This window comes from Cupressus sempervirens, chromosome 6 (assembly GCF_028749045.1).
Source record: "Cupressus sempervirens isolate cs-2001-9-10 chromosome 6, ASM2874904v1, whole genome shotgun sequence".
Lineage (NCBI taxonomy): Eukaryota > Viridiplantae > Streptophyta > Pinopsida > Cupressales > Cupressaceae > Cupressus > Cupressus sempervirens.
This window is the reverse complement of record NC_143123.1, coordinates 499,983,496-500,000,752: the sequence shown is the minus strand read 5'-3', so window position 1 is coordinate 500,000,752 and position 17,257 is coordinate 499,983,496.

The following is a 17,257-nucleotide window of genomic DNA, read 5'->3' as shown; positions in this document are numbered from 1 at the left end:
TTTTCTCTAACTGCTCCTTGTTGGTAGCGCTTTGATTTTTGTGATTTCTTCCTAAACAAATATTTCTCTTTTAGTGGGCCAATCACATTCTTTAACTGTTGTTAATTCATCCACTATTTTATGCCACCTGGCATCAGTAATCACCCTTCCTTCTATGATAAACCTATTCACTTCAGTTTCAGTTTTGAAAAGGGTATCAATTAGTTCATTGAAAAGACATCCATCAATACCATCTTGGAGGATGGACACCATTTATGGCAAGTCTATAATGTGATCAAAAGAACAAGACCACTCATCCAAATCTTTTAACTTATCATTAGAATTGATAAAAGAAGGAACCAAAGAATATAAACCATTTGTTAGCATTTTTAATTTACTTTGGATTACTGCCAACTTCCCCATGAAGATTTTCAATAATTCTTTCACTTTTTCCATACCTTCCTTCACAGTAATAACTTTATCTAGGAGATTTGGCTTCTTGGCTAACAAGGGTATCAACCTATCATAAAATTGCATATAGGGTCCCGACTGTTGAAAAATGGGCTCAAGCCACCTAACTGCACCCATGCATACCTGTTCTGCAGATTGTAGACTGATGAATGTATTATAAGTATCCTGAGATATTCTTTTTAGAATGTTGATTCTATGATTTAATACATTCATCAAAACAGTTTTCTTGGTATTATTGTAAACGTGGGAAATTTCTGTTTCCACACTAATCATAGGCACTGACACTGTTGTTTCCATAAGCATTTCTTTTGTTTGGGCCTCTGCTTCTACTTTGTGCCTTCTTTCTTCCTCTTGTCTTGGTGCATGCTTTGCCTCTTCTGCTATCTTGAGCTGTTCTTTGAGGGATTTTATTTCTGTTTCTAGAATTTTAATTTTTTCCTCCAACTCCTCTATTCTTTGTTTCTATACATGGCTCATTTTGAGCTCTTCTTCGTATGTTCTCCTAATATCAAGGCATTCATTAAACATTGCAGCTAACTTATCCTCAATTTCATCAACCATTTCCTCATTCATTAGAGCAAAATGTTTTACCAAACTGGAGATTTCCTTCCCAGTAGTGCTCTCCAATGTCCAAACAATCATATTTCCCTGAGCAATTTCTTCTATATCCATCATCTTAGGCTTCTTCATGTCAGGGGCCACACTCCATACTGCTAGGGTTTTAGTGTCCACATTAAAACCTGACCCACTTTTAAAACCTTCACTGCTAGTGGCTTCATAACTAATGGCTTTATCTTGTCTTCTCATTTGGTCCAATAAAAAAGCTTTCTCAATATCCCAATGTGGTATTAGAATCATACCACTCCTATGTACTAATTCCCTAGCTTCTGGGGCAGTCATTGTTTCACTTTCAGGGTCATAAGCCAATAGTTTTTCAACTAACTCTTTCTTTTTTTCTGGATCTTCTCCTGGCATGAGACTCAATGTGAGTTCATTTTGTTTGATTTTATAGAGAAAACCTTTAAATTCTGATGATTTAATAAAATCATCATCTTCCATGAATTTCTCAGATTGAATGAGCCTGTCATCCATCCTTGACGCTGCAATTTGCATGTTAGTAGAAGCCTTTCCTGCTTTAGTAGCCCTTTGATGAAAATAATTTTTCCTAATATCAGCAAAATACTCACTACTTCCAGACATGACTTGTATAGCTCTTCTTAGCACATTTTCAGGGATGTGCATTGTCTTTTGTCTTTTATTTCCTTATGGCATCTAGGCTGAAGTTGATGGTTGCTCTTCTTCCAAATCAATTTCTAATTGTGTATCAGGTTCAGGGGATTCTCTATTTACAATGACTTCTTCTCCCTCTAGCTCATGAGGCATTTTTAACATAATATGATCAAAATCTTCAATCATTTTCCTCAAATTATTAGGATATGGGATTTCTGTATAAAAACCCTTAAAATTAGGGTTGGTCCTGTTCAGAGCATTTTCTACTTTCCTTATTTCTTCATATTTCCTTAGTAACTCATCTGCCTCCCCTATTGCTACTATGTTGGCAATTAGGTCCTCTATAGGGATAGGCTTACTTGGAGGCAAAATAAAACCCCTAATAGTCTTAACCTCGTTTGCAATGTAACTGTCAGGATCATATACCCTATAGGGCCCAGTAGAAAATTTATACTGACCTAAATAGTCACTCAATTCCTCAAAAGCATTCTTGCCTATTTCAAAATCTCCTACCTTAAAGGTTCTACACACAAAAGTAGGCTTATGCAGTGAGGGAGGGATCATTTCTTTATTCATCAACAAGAATAGCCAAAAGAATTCAATAATGGCCAATCTAGGGGGTAGATATTTAGGCAATAGATGAGGAGGCTGTGGGCATGAAAAAACTCTGATTAGAGTACATTCTTTAAACAAAAATATGGTTCCCCAGTTATGATCTAATTTTGTTTTTTCATCTCAGAAAAGGGGCCTATGTAGAGTCTTCAAAACATTGGGTGCCCTAAAGAAAGTATGATCTAGCTGCCTCATAATAACAGAACTGAAAAAATTGAAAAAAACTAGAGCATTTGAATACAAGAAATCTTTGTGCCAAATATGAGTCCAGAGTTGCATAGGTAACTCACCAAATTCATCAGAAGTTTGATCAATGAAGTCTCCACTGATGTACCCAATGTTGCTATGCAGGATAAGGTGCATCAATAATGAGTAATGGTGGAACCTGAAGTCTTTAAGTTCTCCTTTCTTAGCGTCATAGATCTACATGTGCATACTGTCAATGATAAAGGCCACATAATCATACTCCTTATGATGAAAAGGATCCTGTATGTCGCATGCTATTAGAAAAAGAGAACCATATACACAATCCTCTGCACCATCACTTCCCAATACTTTGTGCAACCCATAAACTGTATTCTTGAAATAATTTTTGAACCTACTCAAAGGTAACAAATCTCCCACCTTTCTTTGAATTAACCCTACCTTCTTAAATCTGTAAGGAATGTGCAGCAGCATGACATTGTTTACAAAATAGGTTTTATTCCTAGCGAACTTTCCTTGTAAGTCTGCTATGTCAATAGGTACATCCATTTTTCCCATTAATCCAAAAGCCTCAATAAAAGAAGTTCTGTCCAATGTACATAATACACTCCCATTATGCCTGTGCAAAGTCCTGGTTACTGGATTGTATGACTTTATTAGGGCCTTCAATAGGTCAACATCAAAAAACACTTCTGGAAAAATTAGCTTTCCCATATTTCTATTCCAAGGGTTACATACTGGCACATTCTCTGTTCTGTTGTGATAAAACTACATGAAAAGATCATAGCCAGTAATTATAGGGCATTCAGCATCTCAAACAAAAGCATAAGGGTCTCTGAATATATGATCAATTGCAGAAATTTCATTTGATGACCCTGGAAGAAGCTTTAACTAGTCTTCTACATGCTTGTTCGATTTTCTGACACTTGTCTTCTTTTCTGTTTTGACATCAATTTTCTTCCTTTTTCCTTCTAGTGTGACTTCTACCACATCATCACCCTCATCTTTGACTTTGAATTCTTCTGCGTGTACTTCTTCAACTCTTGGTCGACCATTTTTTTTTACTGTGAATTCTTCTGCAACTTCACAGGATACACAGAGCTCTGTAGCTTTTAAAACTTCAGAATAGCACAGGAACAAGCTTCTTGAGGCTAGTAATTCAAATAAATCCTTGATGTTTTAATTATATATCTACCAACCTTTTTAATAAATTTAGCATGCATGAGCTTTAAAACTTATGATCACAAGGTCGTCATCAAGGTATATCAGCTGCAAAATTTGATTCTAATTGTACTTTTCACAACCTTACTTTGCTTGGTTACAGTAGTTTTGTCCTTTTTGCTTATCTGTCATGATACATCAAAGGTTCTTTCTTATATGAATACCTTCCATTCTTATGATGAGTTAAACCTTCAATCTTCGTGATGCCAGAAAAGCTCTTGATGGATCTCTACGCTTACTCGGAGAAAGCTTCAAAATGCCCTAATCATAGGAACGTAATGATGCTCTTACAATGTTTTACAAATCCCTTTTATGTTCCTATGAAACCTTTTACCACATAGGATCTCAAGCCTTGTTACTATGTATCTTCGCCTCTACAATTTAATATTCCTCGTGCAAGCGTAAAACCCTTATTCAAGCCATTCTGGTTGCCTTTACGCTCCTACGTGCACGTATCTGTAGAGACCTTGGAAAATCCTTCTACGTTGTTCTGCTTACTTCATTTACCGGAGCAGCGTAAGGCTTCAAAAATTTATCTCCCGCTCTTATGACTCAACTTTATTTGTATCATCGGAGAGCATTCTCAACTGCTATTGCAGTCTCACGTCTTCCTTTTGTCGTATGAGTGTAAACCCCTTTTACTGATTTTCCTTCTCACCTCTTTATGCTTACATGCTGAGATTGGATCCGTAACCACAGAGGGAAGAAAAAATAGCTCTTCGTTCATATGCTTAACCTACAAGCGTAAGGGAATAATATCAAAATCTTAAGTCATATGCCATGAGGGATGGGCCCATCTGACATAAATGTTGTGTCTCCATCTGGTTTGCTACAACTGGGCCCTTCTGACACTTCAACAGGTCCCACATGATTCCTTCACCGTTAAGAACAAATCTTTACAGTTGTCCACAAACCTAAGAATCATAGACACGTAAACACCATGAAACCTTGCTTCCGTGCTTACGAAAAAACCTTTACTCGTAACACCGTAATGAGAGCTTTTCCAAGCGCGATAAATCCTTTATGTCTCTTCGCTGTATCAAAAAGCGTGGCCATGGAAAACAAAAAAAAAGGCATTCTGTTGTTATGTGAATCCTCACACCGTAAGAACGTAAAGGACCAACTCAAAAAATTTTACAACTCCTTATGAGAAATTCAAAAGGGATGCCATCAATTTTAGACCTAGGACAAAATCATGGGTGTTTTTAGGAGATCAACCTGGAGAAATCAACAGACTATGATAACATATGAAATAGGGCAAGACTTAGGGCAACCTAAGAATTCAAATGATTTCTCACCATGATTTAAATTTTTTTATTTTTTTTAGGTTTGAAAATCAGACCAACATTGGCTTTGTCTGGAGATGATAGACTACTTGAGTCTATGCAAGAAATTTAGAATCTATGGGAAAGCAGATCACACATTTGGTAAGATGACAACTTCTTCAGAGAGCACAAAGAAACACACAAAAACAAAGAACCAAACTGCACAAGGATATTTACAAGGATTTACAGAAAACAAAATGACAGGAAACCCTAAAACTATTGTTCATGGAAGAAAATAAGTATTTTTCAAGAAAAATACCTCTTCAAGAACTATCCATGAACTGGAAATTCAAGAATATTGTCAGATATATATTTGATTATATAAGAATCTTCACCCCAAGTATTCTCAATGAGATATGGGCCTAACCAAATAGGATCAAATTTGCCATGTTTTCCTTTATCTTCAATTCTGGCATTCCACATCAAGACTAGGTCTCCATTTTCAAATTCTCTACTTACAGTTCTTTTGTCATAAAGTGTTTTGACTTGCAATTGCAACTTTTGGTTCCTCAAAGATGCTTCTCTCCTGGTTTTGGTCAATCCTACCAATTCATACATTCTTTCTTGCATTTCATCTATAGTATCTTCATCATATAACTAGATATAATTGTATAGTCCCATCAAGTTGTTCTGGGGAATTCTAGCTTGAATTTCGTACACTAAATCAAATGGAGCTACACCAATTTCTTTCTTTACAGTTACTCTATTAGCCCATATTGCCAATTGTAACTTGGAATCCCATGCCTTTTTATTATCATCTAAGGTTCTCTTAATGACCTTCAACAGGCTCTTATTTGTGGACTCATCTTGTCCATTCCCTTGTGGATTATATGGAGCAGATGATGACCTTGTCATTCCATATTTATCACAAAATTTGATGAACTCCTCAGATCTGAAACACATAGCATTATCTGTGACAATTCTCTATGGACATCCAAATCTAGAAATAATATTATTCAACAGGAAATTATTTACCACCTTACTTGTCGCATTTCTTGTGGGGATAGCCTCTACCCACTTTTTAAAGTAGTTAGTAGCAACCAAAATTCAAGAATAGCCAGTGTTAGACTTGGGGAAAATCTCTCCTATGAAGTCCAGACCCCATTGTTGAAAAGGTGCTTGAGTCTCAACTGGCTTTAATGGAGTATTTCTTGAGAATTTCAGCTTTTCAGCAAACCTCTGACAAAGATCACATTTTCTAACCATAACTTTAGCATCCTTGAATAGAGAAGGCCACCAAAATCTAGCCCTCATTATTTTATGTGCAGTAGTTTTGGCCACGTAATGTCCTCCACATACTCCAGCATGCATTTCTTTCAAAACCTCTTTTTCCTTTTCTTCATCAACACACTTCAACAGAACTCCCTCAAAGTTTCTCCACCATAAGTTATTTTGGACAATTATATACCTGATGGCTTGCAATTTAGTCATCCTCTTTTCATTGTCAGGAAGATGGGGAGGAACTTCCATATGTTGCAAGTAATATATGACATTGGTATACCAATCACATTGGTCCATGTCACATAAGTCAGATCTGAGATCATCATTTACCAGATTTATCTGATTAGCTTCTAGATTAGTTTCAGCCATGAGTTTGGCCAAACCTTGACCTCTTACTAGCTTTTTTATCTGTATTTAAATGCTAAATTCTTGGATTCTATTGATCCATCTACACCTCCTGCCTGACACTTCCTCCTGAGAGAATATATCCTTGACTGCAACACTAGGTACAAAAGTGACAACAATAGCACCTACCAAATAACTTTTGAAAGCTTTTATAGCCTTTACCAAAGCATATGCTTTCTTTTCATTTATTTCATACTTCAGTTCAGCAGGCTACAGGGACTTGCTGAAAAAGGAAATAGGCTGCTCATATCCTTCTTGATTTTTCTGTGATAAGAATGTAGCTACAATATGGAATGATGCAAAAGAGAAAATATGCATGGGCTTTGCATAATCTAGGGTCCTCAATACTGGAGCATTCTTTATTGCAGTTTTTATATCTTGGAATGCTTGTGAGGGTTCACCATTCCAATCTATAACAGCTCCTTTCTTGAGCATCTTTGAGATGGGTCTACTGATTTCAACAAAATTGGTAACAAATCTCCTCAGAAAATTGACCTGGCCAAAAAAGGATTGAATTCCTTTCACATTTTTTGGTTTGGAGACTTTATCAATAGCTATTACCCTTTCAGGATCTATTTTTACCCCTTTCTTAGACACTATGTGTCTTAATAACTTTCCTTCTGTGACCCCGAATGTGCATTTCTTTGGGTTTAAAGATACCCCATATTCCAAGGCTTTTATAAAGATTTTTTCCAAGTGTTTGCAGTGATCTTTAGCCTTGTTAGAATGTGCTATAAGATCATCCTGGTACACAACCATAAATTTGTCAATAGACTCATGAAATGCTACATCCATGGCTGTTTAGAAAGTAGCTCCTGCATTAATCAAGCCAAAAGGCATCCTTACATACACATATGTTCCCCAAGGGGTTGTGAAGGCTATCTTGAATTGTTCACTTTCTTTTACTAGAACTTGATTATATCAAGAAAAGTCATCCATCATTGACATCAATTCAGAGCCAGTCACTTGTTGTAACATGGCTTCCATATTAGGTAAGCCATAATTGTTTTTCAGAGATGCAATGTTTAAATTTCTAAAATCAACACAAAGCCTAATATCTCCATTCTTCTTCCTAATAGGAACCAGGTTTGAAACCCACGTGGAATGCCTAATTGGTTTGATTATTCCACCATCTCTTAGTTTTTTCAGTTCTTCTTGCATTTTTGGGGCAAGGCTAGGATTGATTGGTCTCTATTTTTGCCTAAATGGTCTTACATTTTCCTTCAATGGTATGACATGCTGGAAAAGATCCTCCCTATAAGCCTTAAGGTCATCATATGACCAAGAAAAAACATGTCTGTATTTTCTAAGTTTGTCAATCAATGTTTTCCTAATTTAAACAGACAAATGTTGGCCAATATAAACCCTTTTAGGAATTTCATCAGTACCCAAGTTTATTTTTTCTAACTCCTGGGGTTTGGGGTCATTTACTCTGGATTTTACTCTGTCTTGATTATAAAAAGTATTTTCCAAGACTACTAACCCCTTTGGCATCTTATTTGTTTTTAATTGCATTATTTTTTGACCAAAAATGGTTTCCTTCCCATTTATGGTTTCAATCAATCCACTACAATCCATCTCCTGACTGTGATACTTGTCTTCATTTAAAAATTTTTTTTTAATATCCTTATCATCTTCAAAAACCTACCAATTATCAATGTTGTCAGGTATGGAAGGCCTGTTTTGGACCTCAATCTAGGAGATTCCTGCAAATGATATTTCTTTTGGCTTGATGGCTACATTTGCCAATAGATCATCCATCTTATTTTGTGTCCTATCTCTCGATGCGATCCCAAATGCATCAAAGAATTCTATCTGATCCTAGACTGCATTTCTATATTCATTCAATCTCCTATTTTTTGACGAATAGGTTTCTTTGATCTGAGAGATAATTAGTTCAGAATCCCCTATGACATATAATTTCTTAATTTTATGATGTATGGAAACTTTGAGCCCTAGCAGCAACGCTTCATACTCTGCAATATTATTAGTGCAGGAAAACTTCAAGGTGAATGAATACCTAAAAGTGTTATTCTCAGGGGACACAATGACTGCACCTGCCCCTGCACCCTCTTTAGAACTAGCCCCGTCAAAAAACATTTTCCGTAATTTTTGTGAATTCATGCAACATTCAACCTCATTCTCGATGATAGCAGGTAAATTTTCAACTTCCTGAATAATTAATTCAGCCCTAAAAGCATTAATCCCAGTATCTAGGAAACAAGTGGTGTCTTTGTCAATTTCTTCACCTAAGATGTGGTTAACCCTTGGTTCCCTATTTACCCTGACAGCTTTGTCCCCTATATGAAAAGTGGCATAAGTAAGATCACATTGTAGGCTTCCCCCCATGCCAGTGCTCCATTTTATGGAGAGTAACATTCCGTAATGTGGAGGTATATCTACCACAAGGACATACATGGTTAATTCTACTTTAGGATATGTAGCCAATTTGAATGGTAGGGCATTTATAATACCTATGACTAGGACTTCTCTAGCATCCATCCCACTGCATCTTCCTTGCTTGGTATCTACCATCAATCCTAAGGCTTCCATTACCTTGAAAGGCATTATAATGTTGGGAGCTCCTGAGTCTATCATGCAATTTTTTAGGGTCTTCCCTTTTTTGATTAGACCGAGGAAAAAAGGATCAATATCTTCTATGAATGCCACTGAGGAATCATAAAGAAACATTTGAGGAATCTGGGATATGATACCACTGTCCTCTATTACTAATAGGGTTTGTTGGGGCATAGTTTGTTCAACAATAATATTATTGTTTGTTATTCCACCCAACCACAACAAAGCCTTATTCTTATGTTCTTCAATTCTAAAAAGTTCAGACAGGGGCACTTTTATAGTAATTTGAGATAACATGGATATCATATCAATGGGTTCAACCATAGTAGATTTTATAATAGTACCTGGAGTCACAGTCTTTTGAATAGTAGGCACCATATTTTGCTTAGCAACATCCGGTTCTGACTTTTTTGGTTGCACAACTGGTTTTATTGCTTCATTTATCTGAAATTGAACCTTCTTCTTTGGTTCCCATTTCTTTCCCTTGTTCTCCTTGATTTTAGGCACATCTACATGGATTTTCTTGTCTTGATCATTTATCTTATGAGTGATGTCCTTGATGAAGACACTAGATGCCTTTCTTGCATCATTATTTATTTCTCTATTTCTCAAATTATAATTACTATGGACTTGTGAAATCATTTTGGCTGTAATTCTGTCAATTTCTTGCTTCGAGAGCATTCTTAGACCTATGAGACCTATATCAAAAAATGTACTGCATACCTTATCTGCATCATACCCTTCATCATATGAGAGTACTTGCTGATGATATAACTGGTAAGAAATTCTTTGGCTAGTAACATCATTTTCAGGCTCTTCTAAATTAGAATCTATCAAATCATCACACATGCTCACCATATTGTAGCTTACATCATCATGGCTTTTCTCTTCAGGTTCTTCTTCAGCTTGCACTCCCTGGGCTTGGGCAAATGACTGAGCAACAACACAATAATCAGAAAAATGAGGTGATTGGCATATAATGCACCATGGTACATCATCATTCATATTTACAATGTTCCTTTGTAGGGGGTCTGGAGTACCCTTATCCTTCACATTTTGGGTCTGGTTGGGAACTGGTTTACCATCTTTCCATTGAGTGGTATAAGGTTAGTTCTGCATCCTAGGCTGTCTATTGAAGTTGTTGTTATTCACAAGGGTTCTTTCAGCAACATTTGGCTTATTGAAACTAGTGGGATTCATCTTCTTGAGCATTTCTAAAACCTGGCCTATAGTAGGTTCTTTGGCCTTTTTTCCTATAGGGGTTTTGTCACCCTCCCTCTTATTATTGTTTTTAGCATTAAAAAGCTTAGGATCATCCCTCCTACCTAGTTTTCCAGATGCCTTTCTATTATTCTCTATATTTACTGCAACTCTATAGAAATCTCTCAAAGTTTTAGGATCTTTATCCCTCAATTGATAAGCCATTTTGCTATCAAAAGCATTGAAATAGGTTGTGAGACAAACGTCTTCATTTAACCTCATGAATTGAAAAAGTTTGTACATACCCTTTTGGAATCTCTCATTGAAATCAAATGTGGACTCATTTGGATTCTTCTTGATATTTTTGAACTTGTTCAACATGAATCCTGCATTGGTATTGTCCCCATACTGCTCTTTGAACAACTTCTCCAGATCACTCCATGAGGTAATACTGTCATCAGGCAACCTCCTAAACCAATCCCTTGCATCCTCTATTAGTGAATGCACAAACAATTTCATTACCATGTCTTCGTGTTCAACTTCATAATCATTCAACATGTCAATGAAAATCCTCAAATTCTCTTCACCAATGACAACATTATTTCCAGAAAACTTAACCACTTTATTCGTTAAATCAAAAGATATGGGATGGCGGGCACCAGGAATACCAGAAAATGATATCTGTTTATATTTTTTTAGGTATATAGGTTTCTTCTGGAAACCAAGAACATTTGAGGAGCTAGCTATATTAGCTTGACTCAATGGAGCGGCTTGGGAATGTTGTGGTGGGACAAATGGGACTTGGGTGCCAATATTTGAGGATGAGGCAGGGGCAGATTGGGGTATTCCATGAGTTGAAAATGTGGGAGCACTAACTGGTACAGTATTTATTGGTGGGATAGACAAATTGGGCCATGAAGCCAATGCAGAATTAGACTTTATGAATTGGATTTTCCTTCTAGTTTTTGCAGCTTGAGCTTCATTCTCAACCTTCTCAAGCTCTTTTGAAAGATCTTTCCTCTCTTTTCGAGCCTTCTCAAGATCTAGATCTAACTTCGACATGGAGGGTTGTATAAGTTTGCTTGGTATAGCTTGAGGCTCATTTATTTGGATTCCTATAGCCTTGCCTTTCCCTTTATCTGGGGCTTTTGTAGTGGGCTCTACAGGATCAACTTGAACAGGTTTATAGGCTTGAACTTTAGCAATAACTAGTTCTTGCCTTCAATTTAGGTGTTTCTCCTGTTCTTGCACTTTAGCTCTCAGATTATCAATATCTCCAAAAACATCCTTATGGAGAGTTGTGTTATTCTCTTCTAATTTTTTATTTTTCTATTTCAAAGCAACCATCCTTTTTAACAGAGTATCTCTTTCTATTATGGCATCTAAGGTGACCTGATCCTTCTCCTTTTCAAGACGAATGCATTTAGCTTCTTCCTCAGCAATCCATTTTTTCAAAAATTCTATCTCAGAGTTCACTTCTTTAGGATCTGCAAAAGTTGTCTCGAAATAAGCAGGGTCATCCAGATCTATTAGGTTTGGTTCTACGTATGGGGCTGCTCTGGGATTAAAAGGATTATCAGATGAACTCCTAAATCCTAGCCTATAATTTACATTGCCTACAGGATCTAGTCTTAATGAAGCAATTCCCATAGTAGACACTTCCTTGTCTTAAAAAACTCTCTCATCTGGTAATGGGGTACTGAAAATGCCTCCTAAGTGTCTTGTAGTTTTGGATTCAGAGCTAAGCCAAGAAGTTCTCTTCCTATTACTGGTTGATAACAGGAATTGATGGATGCATTACCTCTGGGTTTCCAAGTGGGATTTGGATCTATCTTTTTTTTATTTTGGTTCTTCCTACCACCTTGGGGTAAATCAGTATACAGTGATACATCGGGATTGGCTCTTATGTAAGCTCTCGTGTTTTTTCTCTTGTCAGCCATATTCACCTTTTGTTACAATAAGCACTAGCTTCAAAACCTTGACTGAGTCACCACCCTATTTTGGGAAAATATATAATAAGACTTTTGCTAATTGAAAGAAAAAAATACACAAGTAGGAATAGAATATATGGCATAGACAAACCAATCAATGATGTCGTAAGACTACAACTCTTGCTTGTTAGATAAGACACTTGGATAGGCTGGGTACGTCAGTGTGTAGTAATGGTACTTGGGCTCTATCTTCTTTAAATTCTCAAGGTTTGACACTCAAAGATTCCCTTATAACCAAAGGCAAAACATAGATCACATGAAACACACGTTCATAGCAGGACCAAAGAAAACTGTAGTACTTTTCACAGATGTGTTGGACAACTCCCCAGTAGAGTCGCCATTTTGTTGGTGTTTTAAATGGTACTAAAACTACTAAGTGACAAAAAGCTTAATACCAGAATGATAGTACATACACAATCTAAAGACTAGCCTATTCTTATCAACAATTGCATATGTAAGGTATTTGGACCCAACTTCAATAAAAACCACAAATGGTTTTCTACTCTTTTGGCTCTGCACAACCAGGGTGGGGATAACCAGAGAAGGTTCAAATCTGAGATGACTATATGAGGGTTATTATTAGTTTCATTTTTATTATCATTTCAAAATCCTCAAATATATACATAATTATTACTAACTTTCTAAACACATCCCATAAACAGATATGGCCAAGAAGTCTTCTATAGATCTGCAGACGTTTTCAACAATAATGGCTAACTGAAGCTAAAAAGATTTCATGCAGACAAGTGCTGGCCAACTTTGAAGATATACAGGAAATAAAAGTAAAATTTATTTTGATGATGCATTTGAAAAACCATTTGTAAGATATTTCTCCTTCAGCTGAAACAACTTGATCAGTGCCTAATTCATTGGGGGTTCAGAGTCTATAGGAAAATCTAAGATCTAATTTGTTGCCTTACAACAAATTTTATCAACAATTCTTATCAGAATTTGTCATTCAAAATCCTTTTCTATACTTAAGGAATCTTATCACATTCATCAAAGCTTTTATTTAATCCATTGAATTAACAGCAATGATAGATGGATATACAACCTACTTAGATTGCATTCAATTGTACAGGCTTTTACTCATACAACATCAAGGTAACTAAGTATTGAGAAGGAGACAAAATTCAAAAAGAACTGATATGGGGATAGTTCATAGTTTTTATTCATTTCCCTTGAAAATGGTACATCTTTTACAATAAACTTAGCATAGCCTTCAGAAATAAACACAATTCATTCTATCTTAATGTATTTTTAGAAAATTTTATAGAGAAACACATTACAAACTTTCCTTCAAAATTTTGCACCAAAAACTAGACTAAGCACAATACTTAGAAGAAAAATAATTCGGACCCTTCTTTAGCCTTGGGATCTCAATTAAATAGTGTGAGATACAACAAGCTTCAGGTTAAAGAAGGTGACAGGTTTCCTTTTACAAAAATTGGGTAAATTACCCCTTTTCAAAAGAGAGCCAAACAAACAAAGCCAAAACAAACAAAATGGAAGGCAAATGATAGTTGGAGCATAAAATCTTCAATTTTGTCCTTTTCTCTAATTGCTCCTAGTTGGTAGCACTTTCATTTCTACAATTGCTTCCTAGACAAATATTTCTCTTTTAGTGGGCCAATCACATTCTTTAACTGTTGTTAATTCATCCATTGTTTTTTGCCACCTAGCATCAGTAATCACCCTTCCTTCTATGATAAACCTATTCAGTTTAGTTTCAGTGTTGAAAAGGGTATCAATTAGTTCATTGAAAAGACATCCATCAATACCATCTTGGAGGACGGACACCATTTTTGGCAAGTCTATAATGTGATCAAAAGAATTAGACCACTCATCAAAATCTTTTAACTTATCATTAGAATCGATAACAGAAGGAATCAAAGAATAGAAACCATTTGTTAGCATTTTTAATTTACTTTGGATTACTGCCAACTTCCCTGTGAATATTTGCAATAATTCTTTCACTTTGTCCATACCTTCCTTCACAGTAATAACTTGATCTAGGAGATCTGGCTTCTTGGCTAACAAAGGTATCAACCTATTAAAAAATTGCATATAGGGTCCCCACTGTTGAAAAATGGGCTCAAGACACCTAATTGCACCCATGCATACCTGTTTTGCAGATTGTAGACTGATGAATGTATTATAAGTATCCTGAGATATTCTTTTTAGAATGCTGATTCTATGATTTAATACATTCATTAAAACAGTTTTCTTGGTATTATTGTCAACCTGGGAAATTTTTGTTTCCACACTAATCACAGGCACTGACACTGTTGTTTCCATAAGCATTTCTTCTGTTTGGGCCTCTGCTTCTACTTTGTGCCTTCTTTCTTCCTCTTGTCTTGGTGCATGCTCTGCCTCTGCTACTATCTTGAGCTGTTCTTTTGAGGGATTTTATTTCTGTTTCTAGAATTTAATTTTTTCCTCCAACTCCTCTATTCTTTGTTTCTGTACATGGCTCATTTTGAGCTCTTCTTCGTATGTTCTCTTGATATCAAGGCATTCATTAAACATTGCAGCTAACTTATCCTCAATTTCATCAACCTTTTCCTCATTCATTAGAGAAAAATGTTTTACCAAACTGGAGATTTCCTTCCCAGTAGTGCTCTCCAATGTCCACACAATCATATTGCCCTAAGCAGTTTCTTCTATATCCATCATATTAGGCTTCTTGGTGTCAGGGGCCACACTCCATACTGCTAGGGTTTTAGTGTCCACATTAAAACCTGACCCACTTTTAAAACCTTCACTGCTAGTGGCTTCATAACTGATGGCTTCATCTTGTCTTCTCATTTGGTCCAACACAAAAGCTTTCTCAATATCCCAATGTGGTATTAGAATCATACCACTCCTATGTACTAATTCCCTAGCTTCTGCAACAATCATTGTTTCACTTTCAGGGTCATAAGCCAATAGTTTTTCAACTAACTCTTTATTTTTTTCTGGATCTTCTCCTGGGATGAGACTCAATGTGAGTTCATTTTGTTTGATTTTATAGAGAAAACTTTTAAATTCAGATGATTTAATAAAATCATCATCTTCCATGAATTTCTCAGATTGAATGAGCCTGTCATCCATCCTTTACGCTGCAATTTGCATGTCAGTAGAAGCTTTTCCTACTTCAGTAGCCCTTTGATGAAAATAATTTTGCCTAATATCAGCAAAATACTCACTACTTCCAGACATGACTTGTATAGCTCTATTTACCACCTTTTTAGGGATGCGCATTATCTTTTGTCTTTTATTTCCTTGTGGCATCCAGGCTAAAGTTGATGGCTGCTCTTCTTCCAAATCAATTTCTAATTGTGTATTTGGTTCAGGGGATTCTCTATTTACAATGACTTCTTCTCCCTCTAGCTCATGAGGCATTTGTAACATAATATGATCAAAATCTTCAATCATTTTCCTCAAATTATTAGGATATTGGATTTCTGTATAAAAACCCTTAAAATCAGGGTTGGTCCTCTTCAAAGCATTTTCTACATTCCTTATTTCTTCATATTTCCTCAGTAACTCATCTGCCTCCCCTATTGCTACTATGTTGGAAATTAGGTCCTGTACAAGGATAGGCTTACTTGGAGGCAGAACAAAACCCCTAATGGTCTTAACCTCATTTGCAATGTAACCAGCAGGATCATATACCCTATAGGGCCCAGTAGCAAATTTATACTGACCTAAATAGTCACTCAATTCCTCAAAAGCATTCTTGCCTATTTCAAAATCTCCTACCTTAAAGGTTCTACACACAAAAGTAGGCTTATGTAGCGAGGGAGGGATCATTTCTTTATTCATCAACAAGAATTGCCAAAAGAATTCAAAAGTGGCCAATCTAGGGGGTAGATATTTAGGCAATAGATGAGGAGGCCGTGGGAATGCAAAAACTCTAATTAAAGTACATTCTTTAAAAAAAAATATGCTTCCCCAGTTATGATCTAATTTTTTTTTTCCATCTAAGAAAAGCGGCCTAAGCAGAGTCTTCAAAACATTGGGTGCCCTAAAGAAAGTATGATCTAGCTGCCTCATAATAACAGAACTGAAAAAATTGAAAAAAACTAGAGCATTTGAATAGAAGAAATTTTTGTGCCAAATATGAGTCCAGAGTTGCACAGGTAACTCACCAAATTCATCAAAAGTTTGATCAATGAAGTCTCCGCTGATGTACCCAATGTTTCTATATAGGATAAGGTGCATCAATAATGAGTAATGGTTGAACTTGAAGTCTTTTAGTTCTCCTTTCTTAGCATCACAGATCTGCATGTGCATACTGCCAATGATAAAGGCCACATAATCATACTCCTTATGATGAAAAGGATCCTGTATGTTACATGCTTTTAGAAAAAGAGAGCCATATACACAATCCTCTGCACCATCACTTCCCAATACTTTGTGCAACCCATAAAATATGTTCTTGAAATAATTTTTGAACCTACTCAGAGGTAAAAAATATCCCACCTTTCTTGGAATTAACCCTACCTTCTTAACTCTTTAAGGAATGTGCGACAGCATGACATTGTTTACAAAATAGGTTTTACTCCTAGCGAACTTTCCTTGTAAGTCTGCTATGTCAATAGGTACATCCATTTGTCCCATCAATCCAAAAGCCTCAATAAAAGAAGTTCTGTCCAATGTACATAATACACTCCCATTATGCTTGTGAAAAGTCCTGGTTACTAGATTGTATGACTTTATTAGGGCCTTCAATAGGGCAACATCAACGAACACTTCTGGAAAAATTAGCTTTGCCATATTTCTATTCCGAGGGTTACATACTGGCACATTCTTTGTTCTGTTCTGATAAAAGTACAT